General features: G+C 41.2%; 2 pseudogenes; both read right to left on the reverse strand.

Moving 5' to 3' along the window:
- Positions 1-1554: 1554 nt before the first annotated feature.
- On the reverse strand, positions 1555-2847 carry LOC110577146 (annotated as a pseudogene).
- Positions 2848-7883: 5036 nt separating this feature from the next.
- Positions 7884-8016, reverse strand: LOC123326715 (annotated as a pseudogene).
- Positions 8017-14587: the final 6571 nt, after the last annotated feature.

Here is a 14587-nt window from a genome sequence, read left to right on the forward strand (position 1 = left end):
GATTCTGGATGCAACCAAGCATAGAATATTTTTCCTTAAGCTTTCCCTCTAGGATTTTTGGGCAAATCCAGATTTCCATCATATTTTTGGAATAAGTCCTATGGATTTGCCTGTGGTCAAGGCAGATCACTTGGAAGAGTCAGCAGTGATCCATGGCTGAGGTCAATTTAAGTATTTCTGACAGGACAACAGATTTACTTGTTCTCACACAGGAAAGAGAAGGAAAGAAAATCCCATTTTAATGCAAGATGCGTGTGTAAAAAGTTGTTCTTGAAGCAGGAGGCAATTCCCAAAGAGAAGCAAAGTCCAGTTTGACCTTTGTGCATCTCTTTTTGATTTGACATTCCTAAAGGATCTTTTTTTTTTTTAAAGATTTTATTTATTTATTTGAGACAGAGAGAATGAGAGAGACAGAGAGCACATGAGAGGGGGGGAGGGTCAGAGGGAGAAGCAGGCTCCCTGCCGAGCAGGGAGCCCGATGCGGGACTCGATCCTGGGACTCCAGGATCATGACCTGAGCCGAAGGCAGTCGCTTAACCAACTGAGCCACCCAGGCGCCCCTAAAGGATCTTTTGGAAAGGAGGGAGTAATTATTTAGCTAATTCAGAATCATTAGAGAAAATAATTTTAATAATAATAATAATATGTAACACTTAATCAGTGCTAATATGGGCCAAGGACTGATCTAAGATGTTAACTCCTGACTCCTCTACAAAAACCTATATAATCAGAAGGTGTGAATAGAGAAAAAAGTCAAGTAGCTGAGCAGCTCTGTTTTCTTCTTTAATTTGTTTTGCCTAGAAATTTGGAAGAATCCTTTTCCAAAAATCTGAGAACTCACAGCTTTCTCAAAAGAGGTCCTGGCAAGGTCTAAATGGCACTCCTCTTTATGCACATTATAAAACATGGTATTTAATATATTAGCTGACGCAGTGAACGTGCCAAAGTTTTACTAATGTGCCAGAACATTTACCAGCAAGCCCTTAATTACTAATAACACCCCCTCTGGATTCATCCTGAAGGCAACTCACTCTCTTTCTTGTCCCTATGTGCTATCTCCATTCTCGACTAACTGGGACACAGATTTTCTTTCCTTTTGCATTGGAAGGGAAGAAGGATAAGTAGGGTGGCACCAGAAAGAGATAAGGAGAAAGAAAAGACTCCACCAGAGCAAGAGTGGGAGAATCGGAGATTTGGGGCATTTAACTTAAATAGACAGGATTAAGTGAGCACATATAGGGAGAGCCTGAGTTGCATTTAGGATGACATTGTGGGCCTCCAAATATGAGGCTAATTTGTGCATTAGTTTCTTACTGCTGCTGTAAAAAATTACTACAAACTTGGAGACTTAAAACAACTCAAATAGGGGTGTCTGGATGACTTAGTCGGTTAAGCATCCAACTCTCTCTCTTTTTTTTTATTCACTAGTAAATTTTATTGTTTTCTTTGATTGACTTTAAAAGTTTTCCTCTTGATTTTTTTCTGAAACTAAACAAGAAATGTATAGTTTTTTTAAACAAACAAACAAAAAAGCAATGATTTTGCTTTTTTATTTTATAAATTGCCATCTCGGATTTTCTTGTCAGCCTGCTTCAAGGAAATCCATGTGTTCAATATACTTGCTCACAGTTTAGCCCATACCAAATGGTTGTTTAATCTAAATATCTGAGCAGCAAACTGAGCTGATCCTTCTGGAGAAAATATGGTTGAACAGGCAAGAACACTGGGTAGTTGAAGAGAAGACCACACATCCTGAGCTCCCCAGTCTGGAGTGAGTGGAGGGCAGCTGATAACTGGGTATGCAGTGTTACCAGACATCACTGGTCCTAAACCATTGCTTCTGCCTGCCACTGTCACAAATATAGTAGGAATGCCACCCCCTTCATACTCTGCTTTAATCCTCAGAATTTCATCTGGTCCTTTATGGGCAGATGTTATCCGAAGTTCATATGGCATGCCAAAATTTCCACAAGCCTTCTTGATTTTTTCACAGTGACTGAGATCAGAAGTTGAGTCCATCAATACTACAGCTCTGCACGGACTTTCTGATTTCAGAAGCAGCTCCACTTTTTCTGCAACCCACTCAACATTTTTCTTTACCAACTGGAGCCCTTTGGGAGTTACTTCCTTCAGGTCACGATATGACTGTTTATCTTTCTGTTGGCTTCAATCTCCTGATGGCTGGAGTCTCCAGGAATCATTATCAATAACATCAGCAAGAACAATTTCTTTGGTGGTTACATCAACACCAAATTCAATCTTCGTATCAACCAGCATACAGTTCTGGGGCAACTAGGATTTCTCCAGTATTTCAAAAATAGCCTGTGTAGCATGACTCATGATACCTTCTTCAGTCTGGCCTATAACAAGTCCAGCAAAGCAAAATTTTGCAGCAATTAGCTGTTCCTCAGACCACTGTGGCTCATTATTGGCATCATCCTTGAGAAACAGCTCCACTTTAGGGGGTAGAACTTACATCCCTCCTTGACGCCGAGGTTTCTTTTGAGAAAAGAACCAGCTGCTATTCTTCTACAAACCCATTCAACTGGACTCACTTCACACTTAGGTACAATGAAAGCTGTCTCCCCACATTTTCTGGGGAAATCAGTTTTGATATCTGCTTCCTTTAACAACTGAAAAATACAACTGGTAGTTTATTTTATTTATCCTTATATCACCTTCCAGGTGATTCTTTCTGGCTGCATTTCCTGCTGTAATCTGGTCCTGGTACTGCAGGAGCACTTTTCCTGGACTATCTGGCAATTCATAGACTTCTTTTGTTTTACCCTCATAGAGTTTTTTATCAATATTCAGTACCTCAGCTGTCGCCATTATTCTGTGTAGGCTGGGGGCAGCGGCCACTCTGGGAAGAGAGGCAAGACTCTGGAAAAGAGGAGTGGTCAGAGGGGCTCCAAGTGTCCAACTCTTGCTTTCGGCTCAGGTCATGATCTCAGGGTTGTGAGATCAAGCCCGGTGTCAGGCTCTGTGCTCAGCACAGAGTCTGCTTAAAATTCTATCCCTCTCTCTCTGCCCCTCATGCCCCCCCACCCTGCTCACACTCTCTCTCTCAAAGTAAGTAAGTAAGTAAGTAAATAAATAAACAAACAAATAAAATAAAACAACTCAAATATATTCTCTTACAGTTCTGGAGATCAGAAGTCTGAAATGAGTCTTATGAGACTAAAATCTAGGTGTTGGCAGGGCTAGTTACTCTGGAGGATCCAGGAAAGAATATGTTCCTTGCCTCTTCTGTCTTCTAGATGCTGCAAGAATTTCTTAGCTTGAGGCTACATTACTCCAATCTCTGTTGCCAACCTCACCTCACATTCTTCCTCTTATGTAGTCAAATCTCCCTCTGTCTCCCTCTTATGATTCTTATTACATTCAGTGCCCATGTAAAAGTGTAGATAATGCAGGATAATCTCCTTAAGATCCTTAACTTAATCACACCTGCAAAATACCTTTTGCCATATTTGGTAAGATTTGTAGGTTCCAGGGAATAGGATCTGGATATCTTTGAGGGTCATTATTCGGGCTTCCATTGTTTGGTAGCCAAGACAGCTGATGAATCATCATGTACAGATAGCTGATTTATGACTGGGAGCATCTAAAAGTCTTGGAGAAGAGTGGTAGTAATATGTCCTTTCCCTCTAGGGGAAATCTGATCAACCCTGAGTATCAGCTCCCAAGCTTTTCCCTAAGTTGACTTAATTCTATCCTTGGAGACAACTGAGCCAAGAGCAACTCTCTTTCATCATGGTCTGGAATGCAAATATTTCCAAAGTACTGTCAGGGAAGAAAAACTTTTCCTCTACCCTCTTAAGTTTAGCCATTGAGGGCCTGCAGATTAATCTGACAAAGAGATTAGCAAGAGGAATAAACCGATTTAATTGCATATGTATGCGCGGGAGTTTGCAGAGAAATACGGCTCAGGGAGGCAGTCAGAATTTGGGGCTTACATATCATCTTAACAGGAAATGGGGAGAAACAGAGGGACACTTCTGGGAAAACAAATGCCTTCTTAGTGGGGAATGGGTAAAGGGCACTGATGGAAAACCAAAGGAAGTTTTTGAAAGATAAATGAGCACTTAGGAAAATGTTTGGGTGGTAGGAGAGTTTCATGACAATGCCTCTTTGGGTGTGATGCCAACTTCTATTCTCTAGGAAGAGAAAATTAGAGCTGCTCTGAGGAGGGGATTTATGACAGTTAAGTTCTTTTGGGAAACTCTGCTTTTAGGCAGATAAGGGATTTCAGGAACCCAGATGCCTTTGGCTCAAAATAATTTTTATGCCATGGTGGCTTATTCTGGACCCCTTCAGAGCCTATAGTTATGCAAAATTTGATCCAACTTGAAGTTCTTCACTTTTGAGTCTCCTGCATATACCAGATTTGTGTTCCTTGTTAACACACATTTATGTTAAGTGGAGAGAATGAACACAATTTTGGAGCTAGTGTATCAGCAGGGCCATTTTTTTTTTTTTTTTTTTTTAGAATAAGGAAGATGTATAACAAATTAGGTCCCAGAGGAGGAAAACCAGGGCAGACGATCCTGGAATGGAATCTGTAATCCATCCTCCCATGTTAGAGGGAGGCCCTTTGTGGGGAGACTCTGTACCCACCTTGTGGGCAATGGTCTTGCTTTGTAGCCTGGATCCTGTTGCTGTCTGTGTCCTTAGGCTGGGTCCTACTTTATGTCCCTGGTCTGGGTCCTCAGTCACTTCCCAAACTTTCCTGCTTGGGCTTGTACATCTGATCCCCCTCTCCTTGCACACTCTAGGAATTTTGGGGCTGAATCATTCTACTGTCTAAAAGTGTATAACGGGGTGCCTGGGTGGCTCAGTCGTTAAGCGTCTGCCTCCGGCTCAGGTCCTGGGATCGAGCCCCACGTCGGGCTCCCCACTCGGTGGGAAGCCTGCTTCTCCCTCTCCCACTCTCCCTGCTTGTGTTCCTTCTCCTGTTGTGTCTTTCTCTCTGTCAAATAAATAAATAAAATCTTTAAAAATAAATAAAAAATAAAAGCATATAGCCTTAGTTACATAGTCCTCATGTTTAAACCTTAAAAATATAATAATCTTAGGAAAATCTTCTGTCTTCCTTTGGGAATACCAGACCAGTGAGTCACCAAAAAGCCTTCCAGGAAAGGGGGGAGTGTGGCTGGGTCCCACGGCTACTCATTCACTGGCACATTAGTTATCTATGCCCTACAAATGAGTCAGGGTGGCCTTCAGACAGGAAACGGGACATTTGTGGGTGCCCCCCAGGAGTGCACGAACTCTGATGTCGGGAAATGACAGAGCAATGTGGAAGGGATCCAGGTAAGGGCACTTCTGTGTTTGGGGCCATAGTGGTACCCAGAAGTGAAGACTGGCTTCTTCATGTTGCCAGGCCTACCCCACTGCTTTCTCCGGCCACGTTCTAAATTGCAGGCCATGCTTGTTGCCTCTTTTACTTTATTCTTCCGCTCGTAAAAGCTGGCTTCCATTACCACCACTGTACTGTAATGTCAACTCATCAGCTCTCAAAATGACCCTCTCTCAGTCATTTTATGCCTCCTTACAAGCATAGGATACCAATTATTTTCTCCTTCTTTGAGATTGCTAATTGTTACAGGTTGTGTCCCCCCAAAAGATATGTGAAATCCTAACCCCTGCTACCTGGGAATGGGACCTTATTTCAAAATAGGGTCTTTGCAGAGGTAATCAAGTTGAAATGAGATCATTAGGTTGGGCACTAATCCAATATGCCCGGTGTCCTTAGAAAAGAGACAGAGACACACAGGGAGAAGGCCCGGTGACGAGGGGGGCAGAGATGGGTGTGCTGCAGATGTAAGGAAGGAGCACCACCGGTTGCTGGTCTCCATCAGAAGCAAGAAGAGGCAAGCAAGGCTTCTCTCCTACAGGCTTCAGAGAGAGCATGGCCCTGCTGAGCCCTAGGATTTGGACTTCTAGCCCTCAGAACTGTGAAATAATATATTTCTGTTGTTTGAAGCCATTCAGTTTCTGGCATTTTGTTACCAGAAAATAAACACAGTCATATTTAAAATATTATAATCCTGTGGTTCTCTGTCTCATCTCTGGCAATGTCTCACTCCTCTTCTGGCTTCTCTTCCTCCTCCAGGTGCCTAATGCTAAGTGTTGACCAGGATTTCATACTTCAGTTTTAATTCTCTATTTGCGTATCTGGCTCTCTCACTCATTTCTAAGCTTCAGCCCTCACTTCAACACAAGTGAAATGAATTTCAAAATTTGACTTCTGATCACGTCTAACATTTTTACTTTCCATGGAACATATTCAACCTGGATGTCCTGCCATCTTCTTGAGTTCATTACATCTAAACTTAAACTTATTTTCGATGACCTCCTCCCCAGTCCCAGCCCCTTCTCATCTACTTGACTTCCTCATCTGTCCCTAGCTCAGTGCCCACCTCCCCCCCGCCACCCTGGTCTAGTCATGCGTATCTGGAATCCTATAGAGTCTTGCTTTGAGTCTTCTCTTCCTTAACCAGTTGCCAAATGGAGGGAGAGAACTTTTAACAACTCCCATCAATGGAGTAGGTACCCACTAAAGTCTGCATAATAAACCATACCAAACCACCCTTGTTTACCATACTTTTATTTGTCACCTTCCCATAACTTGCTTCCCCAACCCAGAAGCCCCCAACCCCTTTTCCTTTGTTTAGCCTAAGATGGTATATAACCCTCCATCATCTGGCTGCCTAGAGGAGTCTCATTTCTTTGTGAAATCCCTGAGCATACACATGTAATTAAATGTGGGTTGTGTTTTGTTGTTGTTGTCAATCTTTTTTTTTTTTTTTTTTTTTTACTTGGCAGAGAGAGAGAAAGAGAGCACAAGCGGGGGGAGTGGCAGACAGAAGGAGAGGGAGAAGCAGGCTTCCCGCGGAGCAGGGAGCCCGACGCGGGGCTCCATCCCAGAACGCAGGCATCAGGACCTGAGCTGAAGGCAGACGCTTAACCGACTGAGCCACCGAGGCACCCCATTAACCTGTCTTTTATCAGTTTGATTTAAGGGCTTCAACCAATGAACCTAAGATGGATAGAGGGAAAAATAGTTTTTCCCTGCCCCCACAAAGCCTCCGAAAGCTGCTTGCTTTTTTAATCTCTCCATCTCTCCCCTGTCTTACACACCAGGCTGCCTGCAAGTGAATGGGAGCCAATGAGCGGCCGTGATTGCCCGGCCAAAGCTGCTCAGCGTGAGCAGGGATATGAAGAAGCAAGCATCATGCCCATAGGGAGGCGGGAGCTCTCCCACCCAGACTTCCTGAGGAGTGAAGTACAGGCAGCTCACATCTGCAGCCAACCAGCCTGGGTGGTATTCCTTGAAGTGAAGAGCTCACAAATCCCTTCCCGGGGGCCAGAGTCTGTTGGCCAACCTGGAGGTTCCTGGTGGCCTGTCTGTTCTTCAGGGGCAAGCTTGGGGAGCTGAAGAAATCAAATCAACGTCTCAGGCCCTTTGCAGAGTTGCTTCTTCACAACTCTGGGAATATGCACTCAGTGCCTGATTTAAAAATCTGATGATGTCACATTAAAAATGTTGCAATTATCTTCCTTTGATGGTTGTTAGTGGTTTCAATTGGGGTGACTCATATTAGTCTGTCACAGGGTTGATAAAAAGGCTCTTTGTCCCTGTTTTGGAAATAAAAATGGGTATCCTCTAAATGGATCTCCTACTTATTTCTTAGGGGAGGCTAATGGATTACATTTTTAATGTCAATTGGGTGGGTTTGTAGTAAGCACCACCCGTTTACCTGTGTTCCTTGCTAAGGCAAGTAAATGCAACATTGCCATTACCTTCTTTGTTTACGTCAGAATGTTTCGGGTCTAATAGATGCCTCACCCCAGAGGTGTGTGTAGAGGTAGACTTGACAAAATTGTTTTGAGAATTTAGATGGCTGTGCTTCTAGACACAGGGACATTTCCCAAGCTTTCTTTTTCAATTAGCAATAATCGCGCCTCGGATAAACCTCATTGGCTACGATACTGCCACTGCGCAAAGCTCCAAGCTTTCTTTTTGATTTAGTTTGGGAAGACTATGTTTCTGAGCCTGGGCATAGCTCCCACTTGCCAAATGAAAGCACAAACAGGCAAACAAATAAACAGAGTTTTTTTTTTTTTTTAAAGTTAAAAATGAAACAATAGGAAGGCCAGAAGCAATCAAATGTCAGTAATATTTTCAATAAATTAATGGCCTGTGTTTGTGGCAGCAGATGCTTGGAAAAGATTGAGCTGACAGATGGGCACAAATAAAGCCACAGGAAAACTGGGGAAGATGATAAATATTATCTGTAGGCCATTTTTATCCCCCTTGTTAATTAGCCATTCTGCTCCTCTTACAATAGGTAAGCTTATTTTCCTTTTGACTCTGAAATTCTTTCATTTCATATTGTTTTCTTTCAAATTTTCTCATCTTTCTCTCCTGTGTGTTTTTTTCTTTTTCCTACCCCAAATCTGCTTCAAATTTCAATCCTGTTTTCTCTCCCACATTTCCTGCAGTGAGGTTTTTGCAGGGGAGAAAGCAAGGACGTTTCCTTTACCTCCTGTCATCTCCCTAACAATTTTCTTGCTATTAATGTCTAACAACTTCCCAGCCCCAGGGAATACAAATTCCTTTCCTTTTCTATAAATTGTTGTGTGCTGTTCTCAATGCCCATCACTAAAAATACAACACAGCATTATTGATCTCACTCCCCCTCTCTTTTGCCCCCTTAGAAGAATTTTACAAATGAATCGGTTCTGCCCTGTATCTTTTAGTGGTTTATATTTTCCAACGTCCAGTTTGGCACCCTGGCAGGGTCATTTAGTTGAGAGAACCTGGTCTTTGGAAACAGACAGCCCTTGGTTCCTATTCTTGTTGCTCATATTCTGGTTTTGTCTCTTATTAACCAGATGACCTTGGGGAAGTTCTTTAGGGCCTCTGAGCCAGTGTCTTCATTCCAGTGATTCCTACCATCTGATTTGCTGATGAGTCTCGAGGAGATGTGGTACATATATCACCCAGCACCTCCCTTCACTTCTCTGATAGCAAGATGCCAGAGGGGTATGGCCAGTCAAGCGATGTCCTTGCTCTTCCTTTTTATTTACAGCTCCCAGGGGGCCGTGGAGAGGACAGCGGGATGATGCTAGGCTCCCCATTCTGTGTGGCAGCTCAAGAGTGGTAGAAGGTCAAAGAGCTATAACGAAACTCACTGAGAAATGGTCTAATTGAATAATTCACATCTCAGCCAATTGCCATCTCCTCAGAGAAGCCCTCACCGACCATACGAACAAAAGTAATTCCCCTGGTCATTCTCTAATCATTATCCTGCTCTAGCATCATTACAACACTCACCACTATCTGAAATTACTTACTAATTTGTATGTTTCCTCATTTATGTTTTGTCTGTTTCCTCCACTGAAATGTAAACTCTATGATAGCTGGAAAGCTACTTATCTTATTTTCCGTTATAGCCTCATTGCTTAGAGCAGTGTTTGACAAAACTAGACCCTCAATAAATGTTTGTTACGTGAAGATCTCTCTAATGTTGGAAATTACCCTGGGATCCATCAATGAATGAATGTAGCAAAAGATTTCGTTTTCAGCTGGGCTCAACGAATCCTAACCAGTTCATTTATGTGTCTGCAGGTATAGTGGGTGTGGTGGGGCAGGTTTCTTTATGAGATTCTAACTGCATCCTAGTTTAGCACAGTGATCTACCCACCAGTTACATAGCTCCTCAAGAAGAAACAGATAGCCATTAAAAAGTTTTGTTTAGCTCATGAAGCAATCCTTGCTCCACAACTGATCATTCCTCTCTTTTAAAACACTTTCTTAGCTTGTCTTCTAGAATACTATTCTCTCTCGATTCTTTACCTCCTCACCAGCACCCCATTTCAGTATTCACGGTTGGTCCTTCTTCATCTCCCCAACCTTGAATATCTTCATATCCATCAACATTCACTCTGTAGGTGATTCATCTAGTCACGTGACATCAAATATCTTCCTTTTTGACAACCCTCACATTTTTATCTTCAGCCCAGACCTTTGAATTCCATACGAACATCTCCAACTGCCCTGTGAGATCTCCACTTGGATGTTTAGGTTGATTGCATTAATATCCAAACCATTTGTCCATGAGACTTTACGTTTTCTTCCACTAAAGAGGCAAGGTTTACTTTTCCTGCTACCCCTGCTGAATCTGGGCTTAGCCATGTCACTTGCTTTGCCAATAGGACGAGGCAGTGGCATGTAAGTTCCATGCCTACTCCTCAAGAGTATGTGTTTTCATTTATTGTCTCTTGTGCTTCTGCTATTGCTATAAGAAGTACAAGACCAGGGTAGACCCTGTGGTCTCAGAGGATGTAGGGGAGGAAAAATTTTTCCTCTACTTTTCTATATTCTTTTGGCTGTTCTATTGATGAAATTGACATAAAACAGGTTAAGGGAGAAAAACAAATTTAATTACTTATGTATGGAAGCCTCAGAAGAAATGTGGAATCCAAGAACAAGTTGGGAAATTGAGGCTTATATGTCAGACTAGAGCAGATCCCCAGTTTACTGGTCATTTGTTTATCTTTTTTTTTGTGAGTGTCTATTCAAATTTTTTGCCCTTTATAAAACTGTGTGATTTGTCCTCATATTTTTGAGTTGTAAGAGTTCTTTATATGTTCTAGATGCAAGTACTTTGTTAGATATATGTGTTGTGTATTTTTTCTCCTGTCCTGTGGCTTGCCATTTTGATTTCTGAACAGCAAAAGGTTTTAATTTTGATGAAGTCCAATTTATCATTTTTTTTTCTTTTCTTGATTGTGCTTTTCATGTGCTATGAGCTATTGAGCTTTGCGGTGGTTTGGGATTTAGCACTATTTAACTGAGGCAGAACCCTAATAGGTATCTCAAAATGAATGTGTCCAAAACTGGAGTCCTGATTCTCACCCTTTCTCAAAATTGCTCCTCAGACCGTTGTTCTCATCTCAGAAAATGTGATCCATTCTTCCAGCTGTCAGGCAAGAAACCTTTATTCTTCTCCTCTTGTCACATTCCACATGCAACCATTAGCAAATCCTATTGGAATCCCTTTCAAAATATGTCTAGAATCTAACCATGTCTCACCATCTCTACCACTGTCACCCTGGGCCATGTGGCCATGATTTGTGCCCTGGTTTTTTGCAATAGTCTCCTAAATGGCATCCCTGATCCTCCCTTGTCTCATTGTAATTTATTCTCAACACAGAAGCCAGAGTGATATTTTAAAAATTTTAAGACTGATCATGTCTATCAACTGCCCAAAATCTTTCCAAGACTTCCTTTTCATTCAGAGTAAAACTCAAAATCCTTATAATAATTCAAAATACCCTACACAATCTTTCCCTCCACCTCCACTCTCTCTGATAACATTCATGCCCACTCTTCCAGCTTTATTACTGTTTCTGCTGTTCCTGGCCTTCTTGCTATTCCTTCAACACTCTAAGCAAACCCCTGCCTCAGGGCCTTTGCATTTATTGTCCTCTATACCAGCAGTACTTCCCCCCCCCACATATTTGTGCCCATTAACTTCTTCATTTTCCTCAACTCTCTACTCAAATGTCTTTTTGGCTCCTGGCATTGTGTACCTTACTATTTTTTTTTTCCCATGGCACTTCCTACCACCCAAGTTTTACATATTTGTTTGATATTTGTTTTTTTCACCGCTTTTCCCTCCACCGTGGCAAACATTTAGAATATAAATTGCATAAGGGCAGGGATGTTATTTTGTTACTTTTGGATCATCAGGGCCTGAAAATTATAGGCAATCCAAGAATTTAGTGATAGAGTATTAATCAGTGTATAGCAAACTTCTTAATTTAAGAATTTACAGTTTATATTGTAGGGGGACCTGGGTGGCTCAGTCAGTTAAGCGTCTGACTCTTGATTTTGGCTCAAGTCATGATCTCAGGGTTGTGGGATCGAGCCCTGCATCAGGCTCTGCACTCAGTGTAGTCTGCTTGTCCCTCTCCCCCTGCTCCTCCCTGACTCCCGCTCTCTTTCTCGCTCAAATAAATAAATAAATCTCTAAAAACTTTTCAAAATAAAAATCATATTGTGATTTTAGAAAAATAGAAAAATTCTGAATATCCTCTACACTTGGAGAATAATATATTTACAATGTCGATTTTCTAAAAACAGTCTAAATGCTCACCAATAGAAGACAACAGGCCAATGCTGGGTTAGGAATCAGCCATTCCAATTATGTTTTGGAAGGATTTGAAACAATGACATGAAAAATGCTTCTAAGTAAGTTTTTTTAAGTAGAATAAAAAAAATGGTATATGTCATAGTAATAATGGAAGAAATAAGGCATAAAAAAAGGAGGGGAAAAAGTACACCATGATTTTAAGAAGTGTATTTCTTAGTAGTGGAATAATAAATTCTAAGTTTCTTTTATTTACTTTTTTAATTATGTTATGTTAGTCACCATACAGTGCATCATTAGTTTTTGATGTAATGTTCCATGATTCACTGTTTGCGTATAACACCCAGTGCTCTGTGAGGAGTGGGGGTGTGGGGATGGATTAGCCCGGTGATGGGTGTTAAGGAGGGCACGTATAAGTTTCTTTTAAACTAAGTTAGTTTATTTCCTCTTCTAGTGGCAACTCTATCTTTGCTTTTCCATTTAAGAAAGAATAATATTTTTTTTTTCAAACCACAGAAGCCCCCTAATACCTAGATGGTTGGTTCTGCTACCCTCCATTGAGAATGACTGTCATTTGTTCATTTGCTGTTCACAGCCACCTGAGCAGAGGAGCCCCGTGGAGGTGAGCAGCATCCCCTGCAGACACAAATGGTGCAGTGGGCTCAGAGGGAGGGACTTCACCCTCTCAGTTGGGCAGCGACGACTAAAACAAACACTGACTTCTTTTTCCACCCTAAATCCACGCCCCCTGTCAGAGGTATAGGAGGAAGGTGCTAGGGGTGAACATGGGTTCTGGGTGATCTTTATTCTCTGGAGAGTGTGAGCCCTGCAATTCCTGCTTTGGGGACACAATATGAGATGAAATCCTCCTTCCATCTTCTGAATACGTTCACTGGCCACCCTGGGCTTCAATGCAATATCCCTTTCCCACTTTCTTTTTTTCCCACCATCCCTTGGAGGGAAGCAGCCCTGGGGAACATATAAACTTGAAAACATAAATATAAAAATACCAATAGGGCGCCTGGGTGGCTCAGTTGGTTAAGCGACTGCCTTCGGCTCAGGTCATGATCCTGGAGTCCGGGGATCGAGTCCCACATCAGGCTCCCTGCTCGGCGGGGAGTCTGCTTCTCCCTCTGACCCTCCTCCCTCTCATGCTCTCTGTCTCTCATTCTCTCTCTCGCAAATAAATAAAAAATTTTAATAAAAAAAATACCAATAAAATCTTAATTCACATACGAAGGTAAAAAATATGTCAATCCCATCAAATTTTTAAAAAATTGTCAAGAATCATATAATTTCAAAGCAGATGGGCAGAATGAATATTGCAAAGCTTGTTTACACTTTTATAACCAGGCCTTCCACTTTAGGTGACAAACAGAAATACCAACCTGGCTTTGCAGCATCCTCTAAACCATGCTGTTTTTTTTTGTGCAACAGAACTCCTGTAAGTGAGTTGTTTTTGTTTTGTTTTGTTTTACTATTATGCTATTATTTTAACACTCACTGTTATTATCATGTAAAATATTTTTATGACCCATAACAATGTCACTTAAGTATTCATAAAATAGCAATGAAAGTGCTCACGCTGAAAAATGTAGCCCCCAAATCAATAGCTTTTGAAGGGAAGTTATATGTGACAAGATGCCAAGAAGAAGGGCAGATGATATTCTGAAATATCAGATATAATGTCGGGAGCAGGCAAAGCAGGTTTAAAGCCAAAATATGTTACAACTTGTAAATGTGCTCTGAGAATACATCTGTCTTATTTTATATTTATTCCTTTGAGAAAATCATTCTTGAATTATGCAGGTTTGAATTACACAAGGTCTTCAGAGATGCATCCTTTGTATGAAATGAGACTTCCCTGCATTTTTATAACAGAAATAGTCCAACTTAAAAAAAAAGTTAGTGCTGCTTGCCACTTAAATAAACAAGTTCCAAATTGTCTTTTTAATAGGAAAACTACATTTTTAGATTATATAATCCATCAGTTTGAATTGCTTAGAAAATCCCCTATGTGCAAATAGGTGTAAAGGAAATGTTTTTTTGGTGATAAGAATCAGGTAGTTAATATTTCCAAAGCATTTTGTTCAGACATATGAAGAGCTAAATTAATTTCCTTGAAATGCTTAGGAGAATGCACAGTTATTAATCTAATTCAGTTTCTTGTTAGTAAAAAACTCACTGGAATATTGCAGTGTAATGGTCAGCTGTCGAGATGATTTATGCCATTTATTATTTTTTAAAGGAGGGATGTTTTGCATTTTTTTTTATTTCCATGTGATAACCTCAGCAAAATGAAATCCCATTTCTAGTTTCCACAGTGCCATAAAAACAGGTTTGGCTCTTCAAGTTCAGCCCCGTGATTTGTGTGTGTAGTTTCAATTTGTAATGCTTCAGCCAATGAACAGCTGATTTAA

Source organism: Neomonachus schauinslandi, chromosome 14 (genome assembly GCF_002201575.2).
Source record: "Neomonachus schauinslandi chromosome 14, ASM220157v2, whole genome shotgun sequence".
NCBI lineage: Eukaryota > Metazoa > Chordata > Mammalia > Carnivora > Phocidae > Neomonachus > Neomonachus schauinslandi.